The sequence below is a fragment of the Mus pahari genome, chromosome 5, assembly GCF_900095145.1.
Source record: "Mus pahari chromosome 5, PAHARI_EIJ_v1.1, whole genome shotgun sequence".
NCBI classification, from domain to species: domain Eukaryota; kingdom Metazoa; phylum Chordata; class Mammalia; order Rodentia; family Muridae; genus Mus; species Mus pahari.
In genome coordinates this window covers 139,862,248-139,870,286 of record NC_034594.1, presented here as the reverse complement: position 1 = coordinate 139,870,286, position 8,039 = coordinate 139,862,248, and the positions used below count along the sequence as shown (strand labels likewise).

At 48.2% G+C, this 8,039-nt stretch overlaps 1 protein-coding gene across 1 annotated transcript in view; it reads left to right on the top strand.

The window, feature by feature from the left end:
- Positions 1-1,155: 1,155 nt before the first annotated feature.
- Mgst3 (microsomal glutathione S-transferase 3) overlaps positions 1,156-8,039 on the top strand; it is a 21,297-nt gene continuing 14,413 nt past the window's right edge. The window contains exon 1 of the mRNA XM_021199012.2: positions 1,156-1,246. The gene's annotated coding sequence lies outside the window, so the exon portion shown is untranslated. The remainder of the gene's footprint in view (positions 1,247-8,039) is intronic.

Here is an 8,039-nt window from a genome sequence, read left to right as displayed (position 1 = left end):
AGCTAGCTTTAACATCCTTACTAGTCATTTATGTATTTGAACAGCTACCTCGTACCTATCACTCAAATCATTTCAGAGAGTACAAACCTGCCATTAGCGCCTCTACACACTCAAGACAAAGAATGTCATCAGACCATATCCGAGACCTTATTCCAGGCTTTGCTATAATCTGCACACCTGATGCCCCCCACCCGCTCCCAACGTACATGAAAGGGGACTTTACTTATTTCGTTCTGTTACTAGAAGTTCATGAAATACCAGTTGGAACATGGTATTTGGGCAACCTGGATTTGTGTCCTGCAGGCCACGGTCATTCATATTTGTCTACAGAATAAACTTATTCTCTTGTGTTTGAGAGGAAGGAGGGAGGAGAGAGACTTTTTAAAAGGTATGTTCCGTCTCACCTAGGTTCTTAGGTAGTAGGATGTTAAGTTTCTTAGGGCACTTCAGAGACGCGGGGCAAAAAAAGGTTAACTTCGGGGCTTCCTGCGACCGGTTTAAAGCAGAACTTACAGAAATTAGCAGTCAAGGTCTGCTTCTGCTCTGTAGGTCCTACCCAAGGCTCTCCTGGAGGCCGCCGCGAGGTGGCACAAGAGGGGGCGCCTGCGCTCTTTGGTTAAGTCTGCCGGGTCCGGGGAGAAATACCTGGGCGAGCCAAGCCACAGGAGCCCGCCTGCGGGGCTTGGGGGAGTGAGAATGGGTGCGGCGCACCGCGTGGGCAGAGCTGCGGTACGAGCCAGCAGTGCTGGCTAAGGGAACTGCCATAGTTTCAAAGGCCCCTCCCCGAGAGAGTCCAAAGGTGCGACACACGCCTTCCCCTCTCACCCCAAGCGCTCTAAAAACTACTCTCTACTTTCTGCGCACGCGCAGCGAGCTGAGTTACGGTGCCCAGCCGGGGACAAATGACTAACGCGTTACTGTTGCTTCTGTTCCAACCAAGCAGAACAAATCCCTAGAAGCAATTTAGTACTGTAGTCACGAAATATACTTGGGGAATAGAGCAAATCTATAGACTGGAGAGCCAGAAAAGTAAATATATGCGGGCTACCCGGAATAGGGAGAAAATGCAATCCCGCTTTAAGAGACAGGGAGAACCGCCAAAGCCAGAGGCGGTCCCGGGGGCGTGGCCAGGGGCGTGGCCGCGCGCGGCGGGGCGGAGTGGGGCGGGTCCTGCGGTACAGCTAGAGCCGCACCCAGGCACTGCTGTGCATCTCAGGTCTGCACCCGGCGCGCGAAGGTGAGCCAGGTAAGTGCTGGCACCTGCGAGCTGCAGGAGCTTTAGCTTCACTGGGACACCTGAATGCCTGCACACGCACAAGCGGTATCTCAGTCACTTGGAACGGAATTAGGGTCTCTCTCCAACCTCCCTTCCTTATCGGTCGATTTGAACTCTGCATTTCTACCCACTCTGCCCTCCGCCCGCCCTGCATGCACCCCCCCCCCCCATGGTGCAGCTTAGGAGCTTCTCGGGGAGGTCCCTACCTCGCTATCTCTAACTCAGGGAGGTTCTCAAGGTCAGCTCATCCTCAATTCCTTATTTTTCTCCCCCTCCTTAACTCCAATTGTGTACAGACCTGGGGCTCCCTCTTTCGGCCTTCCGGAGACCACTCGACCTTACTCACTGCAGCTGTTAATACAGAGAAAGGAGCCCGGAGCTCTGCAGTGGGAACTGGCCATTCGGACCTGCTCTAGCACAGGTTTCCTAAGTGGCGTGCAAGCGCCGCTCCTGCTATGGATATCTTGTTGCTAGGATCCTTCGAGAGAGTCTCAGAGGGAATTGCATTTGTTTTCCTCTCGCCTCGTAGAAATATTTGCATTGATACCTAAACATGGGTCATTTTCTTTCTTCTGTCCTCATACCAAGAGACTTCTTGGGAAGAGTGGGTGGGATCTTAATTCATCTCTTTCTCGCATGTCCGCAAGTGTCCCTTACTTATCTTGTGTCCCTACAGGGAGTCCCAGAACCACAGGGTGGGTGGGGCACCTCCAGGGTGGTGGGAGTAGAGACACTGAGTCACTCCCCGAGGTTGTGGTTTCTGTTAATTCTTTGCTTGGGAGGCACCAGTCTACTAGTAGCCTAGGGTACAAGTCAGTGCGGAAAAGGAAGTAGAGGAAAGGCAGAGACAGATGGTCTGATGGGTAGGAAAGGAACACTGCGGGTTGGGACTTGAATCCCTTAACTAGGGAAAGGAGGTGCCCCAGAGAGCAACCAGCTCTCTGCTCTGTTGCCTATACTGGTGGCTTAGGTGTGGCCATGCAGAGTCTGCTGGAGATTTTAAGGTAGTAGCAGAAACCAGGGCTTCCCTGTGGAAATCTGTAGGGCACCTGCAGACTGCAGTTTCCCCGGAAGCAGCCAAGGTTATTGGTCAGGGTTACCCGGTGTGTTTTCTTTCAGTGTGTCAATAATGAAAGTATACTGTCTGCGTCGGGGGATCCGGAATTGTTTATTCTCACAGGAGCTAAATTTATCTAAGGAGTTAAATAAAACTAAATCTGAAATCCAAACATGTGTTTTCACCCTGGGAAGTACATTCTGCTCAGCTTCTTCCTGACACAATGTTACAGAAATAGAAAACTCTGTCAAGTGATTCTTTTTTTTTTTTCTTTAACCAGTGTTACTATATATAAAATGACAGTGATAGTGTGGCCAGCCATAGAAACTGCACTCCTGGGGCTTCCTTAGACTAAGAAACAAAATCTTGCTGGATGCAGAGGCCTGCAACTGGAATCCTAGCACCAAAGAGCCTAGGGCAGGAGAATTGTAATTCAAGGCCAGCCTGGGCCATTTATTGAGTCCTTGTATAAAGGACAAGGGCAGGGTTCCCCTCTCTTAGATTCCTTCCTGCTTGTGTAGAGTTCCGGAGGAGACAATCTGAAAATGAACTCCTTTATAGGTAGATAGCACAGAGAAAACACACACACACACACACACACACACATACACACACACACTTACAAAAGGTGAGTTTATCCAAAGAGATGCTGAAAAGCCCTTGGACCAGTCAGGAATGAGTGGATGTCAAATGAACCTGTCAAAAGTAATTTAACACTGACTGAACATTTAGCTCATTTTAAACCTAATGATTTAAATTTAAAGTTTTTTTTTTTATTTTAAAATCTGAACCTATGATTTAGTCATTCTCCATTTTTAAATGCATTTCTTTAGAATATGCTGCTGTTGTTTCTGCAACTAAAGTGTGTGTGTATGTTGTATGTGATGTATACATCCACATGAATGCCTATAAGTACGTGTGCATGTCCGTACATTGAAGATGTCTTCCTTAGTCATTCTCCACCTCAGTTTTGAGAATCTCACTTAACCTTACTGAGTCAGCCTGCTGGCCTGAAGTTGCCCAGGGTCCTCCTATCTGAGCTTGCTGAGCACTGCGGCTTGTCTTGTTTGTTTGTTTGTTTGTTTGTTTGTTTGTTTGTTTGTTTTAACATGGATTCAGAGAGCTGAAAGCAGCTACCCGTGCTTACTTGGCAAGCAGTTTTGGTGACTGAGCCATCCCCCAAGCCCTTGCATCTGAGTTTATTGATTCTGCTTCCGAGTCTACTGTCCTCTGGAATAAGAAAACCTTGGTGTCACTGTCAGGTTTCCCTGTGTAAGATTAGCTCTGTCACAGAGTCCACGTGCCTGTCTGTGGCGAGAAATGCAGCAAGTGGACCAGGAAAATCACGTTGGCTTCCAAATGCGTTGAGAGGTTCACAGGGCCCCTTGTCGCACTTCCAGTTCTTTCTAGACTGATCTGCTCGTCATCCGGAATGTAAATTCTAAAACGTTGGTGCCATGGCCCGCCTTTTTCTGTTAATCTTTTGAAACAGTGTCTTTGCAAGCCTCAGATTCTCAATCCACCTGCCTCTGTGTCCTGCATACTGAGACTCTAAGTGTGAGCCATACACAACACCTGGATTTTTCTCTTTTTAAGTAAACAATACTTCCTATTTTTCCAGCTTAGGAAATACAAATGGAGTCTTGGGCTATGCCTCAGCAGTTAATAAGCTGCTTTTCCAGAGGACCAGAGTTCTGTCGCAGTACCCAGTGGGCTTACAACTGACTGTAACCTTAGCTCCAGGAGATCTGACACCTTCTCCTGGCCTTTGCAAACAGACACACACACACACACACACACACACACACACACACACACACACGGCATACATTCATACATTTCTGGCCTTTTCAGACATATATATATGCATAAATAATAAAAATAATGACAGTTTCTTTAAAAAGATAGAAAAAATGAAAATAAATGTGCCAAAGCATGCTTCTATGTCCCAAGAGGCATGGGAGGGTGGAGCCAGATGGAAGCCAGCAGCCTAGGTGACTCCCTCACTTCACAACTGGTGTCTTCCCAGGGATCTAGCATCTGCTAAGAATTATAATAACTCTAAGCTGTCCTTATTTCTTATGATGGAAAATCCAAGTAGCATTAATGTGACTCATCCAAGACTTTTTCCTCTCCTGGAAGTCATAGCTTCGCTGTCCTATGACTTTACGCTCCTGTGTAATGTCAGCTCATGTAGAGGTTTGTGGGAATCACGATGCAGTAATGAAGAGCCAGCTTCAGGACCGCCTGGCCAGGCTGGGTGCCAGGAGACTGGAGGAAGTGTTCTTTATCCTCATACTGCCATACACTAAAATGAATATGTTCTTCTCTGGAACTTTTCCAAGATGTTTTTTTCCCCTTTCCAATTAGAAACATCACAGTCTATAATCAGGCCCAGGCTTGGAGCTGATTATTAGCTCTACTTTCTTGTTAGTATAGTTTATGCTCGGGAGAAGGTCAGATGTTGGCAAACTTGCTCTTCAGCTTGGTTCAAAGATGGGGCGGTCGAGGCCAATAGTACAGAATCTGGAAACACGCTGCCAGGGAGTGTGGGAACCCAGGCTTTGCTCTGGGGGTAGCTGTGTGCTTTGAAGGACATTACTCAATCCCTCTAGTACTTAATTCCCTCACCTGCAGAGGCAGTAATCCATGCTAGAGGTACCGTGAGGATTTAAATGCGCTAATACCTGACTTGCTTAGAACTGGGTTTAATCCCTACTAGATAAAGATTGCAAGGAATAGACCTTTCCTTCCCTCCCTCTGGGCTCTGTAACCACTCTTCAGCCACACCGGCCTCCTTTCTCTGCCATGTGAACATTGACTTACCTGCCCGCACGCTTCTAACGTGATGCTTTCTTACCTGTCACATGTTACGGTGATAACCTCCGTGGCTTCCAGCCCAGTCTTCCCCCCCCCCCCAGGTGTGTCCTCTACCCTCCCACCCTGACTTCATTCTAAAGGTTGGGAACTCCCTTCTCCATCTTGATATCCACTGCAGCCCTGCATGGGGCGCGGGGGGGGGGTGGGGGGTGGTAGGGTATTTGTAACAAAACTGAAAAGGGAAGGAATCACTCTGAGAGGGTGGGAGGGGTGGGATTGGAGGTAAGCAGTCCTCTGGATAAAATGCTTTATCCTGAACTGCGTTTATCAAATCGGCTTCATTTGACAAATGCTTTGCTGTCTTTTTTTTTTTTTTCCTATCTGTATTCCTTGATACCTCCTCTCCCTTCTCATCTGAGGCAGCTGCCCTCAAACCACTAGAAGCAAGATGTGAGATGTGTCTAGAGAGTCCTGTGTCCTGGAAGGTACACCTCGAGGTTATCTAGTATGACCCAAGGATCCAAAGTCAGGTGTCGGGGTCTCCCAGTCCATGGAACTTTAAGCATGGAGGAGGGTTTCTTGAAGAAACCTAACATCATAATATTCGGAAAACATGGTATTTATTCTAACAAATCCAATGTCCTTGGATTCCTGGGGTACAGGATTGTCATCTCTTCCCAAACATGACTCACTGTCCTTCAAGCATGTATGTCTGGGCTCTTACCATATAGAAGCCAAACTCTGAAGAATAAAAGAGAGGTAATTTTCTGCCTTGGCCTTAACTGACACAACAGTACGAGCTTGTCCCACAGCACCAAGAGCCATTCATTTGACCTCCAGCTTCCCTGGTCCTTCCCTCCCCAGCCTCCCACCAGCCCAGTAACATATTTAACAATTGTTTTCAGTAGGGACAATTCACCACAGTGTTGGAATTCAAACACCATCTAAATGTGGCTTGAATGTGGCTGGGCTGTGCCTGCTTAACTGTAGAGCTGAATGTGTTTGGATGAAAGCAGAGAGGTTTCCATCTTCCCAACGTGACTCATTCCCAGACCTGCTGCCAGTGCATGGACAAGGCTGAAGACTGAGGTCCTGAGAAGGACTCACTATGTCCTGCTGCCAAGATAGCAGTCCATACATCAATCCGGCTCCTTTTGGGTAGCCAGCTTCCTGGTTGTAGCCCTTGGAGAAATAGCTACTGAACCTGCATCACCAGTAGTAGGTTATGTAGGTTCAGCATCTTGGTTCTTATTCCTTTTCTCAAGTACCTTTAAGTTAGTGGTGACTGGCTATGGTACCCTACACCCCTAGTTGCAGCAGGCAGGAGGCAGAGGCAGGAGGATTTGAGCAGGGCTCATTTGAAGGTTTGACAAACAAGCCTTGATGTGTTTATTGTGGAAGTAAACTAGAACTGCCATTATGGAACGGTGGGATGAACACAGAGAAGTGGTGTGACTCTTGCTGACTCTTCATCCTGGAGATAGAATTACTTCCGTGTCACTTCCCCTCACTTCCTACTTTCCCCCCACCAAGCTCTCCTGGACTTGGGAGAATCAGCTAGATGTGCACTCCTCTAGGAACTCTGCTGGCAGGTCCTCCTGGGAACATCACTGTTCTGGCACTCAAGTTTCCATCAGCCCTGTCCCTGATTTCCTTCCACGACCTCCAGCCTTACCTCACTGGGGCAAAAATCCCATCAGAAATTCCCTGAAAGGCCCGTTCCTTTGTGGAAACATCCAAAGGCCGGATCGAAGCTGGAGAGCTGTTAGGGGAAGCTGTAAGTGAGTAAACCGAGCCTCCAGCCCCACCCAAGTTTGCTGAGCCATCTTGTATGTAGGACTTTAAGAGGCATCCGTTCTGTATGATCAAGCCAACCCTTTAAATGGCCATTCCTGTGTCACCATCATTAAACCTTTGGGGTTGGACTGATAGCACAGCCAACCAAGTAAGGGATGCTATGAGACTTTGGGGGAATGATGGCTTCGCTGAGCCAAGGATACTTAGTCATGGTCACCTTCCTGTTTGTATTGATGTAAAACACCAGCTAAAAATTTGCAGAAGAGCAACATCACAAACTGAAGTAGGAGCTGCTGTTTGTCCAGCCCGGGGTGTTGCTTACTTAAAGTCCAAGAGAAATTTGTCATTTAGGAAACCCTAAGGTTTTGTGTAACTTGGTGACTCAGGAGTAATAAATTCTTTGGGACAAGTGCCCACATCCATAACTCCTGCCTTTTGCTCTACTTATGCAAGGCTGTTTGTGCCCTGGGGCATTTCACTGGGCAGCCAAGAGGACTTGGGTACACAGTAAAAGAGAAGGTTGCACCAGGAGCGTTCACTTGATGGTAGACTTGCCCTGAACCCTTCCCCGTAACTGAAAGAACTATGCCCCGGTGAGATAAGGCCAGCAGTGGCGGAAGCAGGAAACAGAGCCGGGGTTGATCCAAACTGGAGTACTAGAATAGTGATCTTCCCAGGAGAAGTCACCAGCAGAATTCCTAAAAGGAGAGCACCTGAGCCAAAGAGCCTAAGAGCCCCATGCTGCTGCCTCATACCCTGGATCGGAGTGAATCCGGGAGGTGAAACCAACGCCACCACATTTAAACCTGGATTTTAAGGCTCTTAGCCTGAGGGTGTGGATGATGTCTGTGACGGACCTGTAGTCTGCTGGTGTCTGTTTAACTCTATACTGCATAGCCATGGTTAACATCCTGTCTCAGCTCCGCCCCATAGTTACCTGGCAACAGCCAGGTATGCCTGGCTCACTGTAAAAGGGGCTGCTTGCCCCCTCCTCACGCTCCCTTGCTCTCTCTTGCTCTTGCTTTCCCTTCCCCCCTCTCTCCCCATTCCCTTCCCCCTCTCCTCTCTACATGTGCTCATGACCAGCCT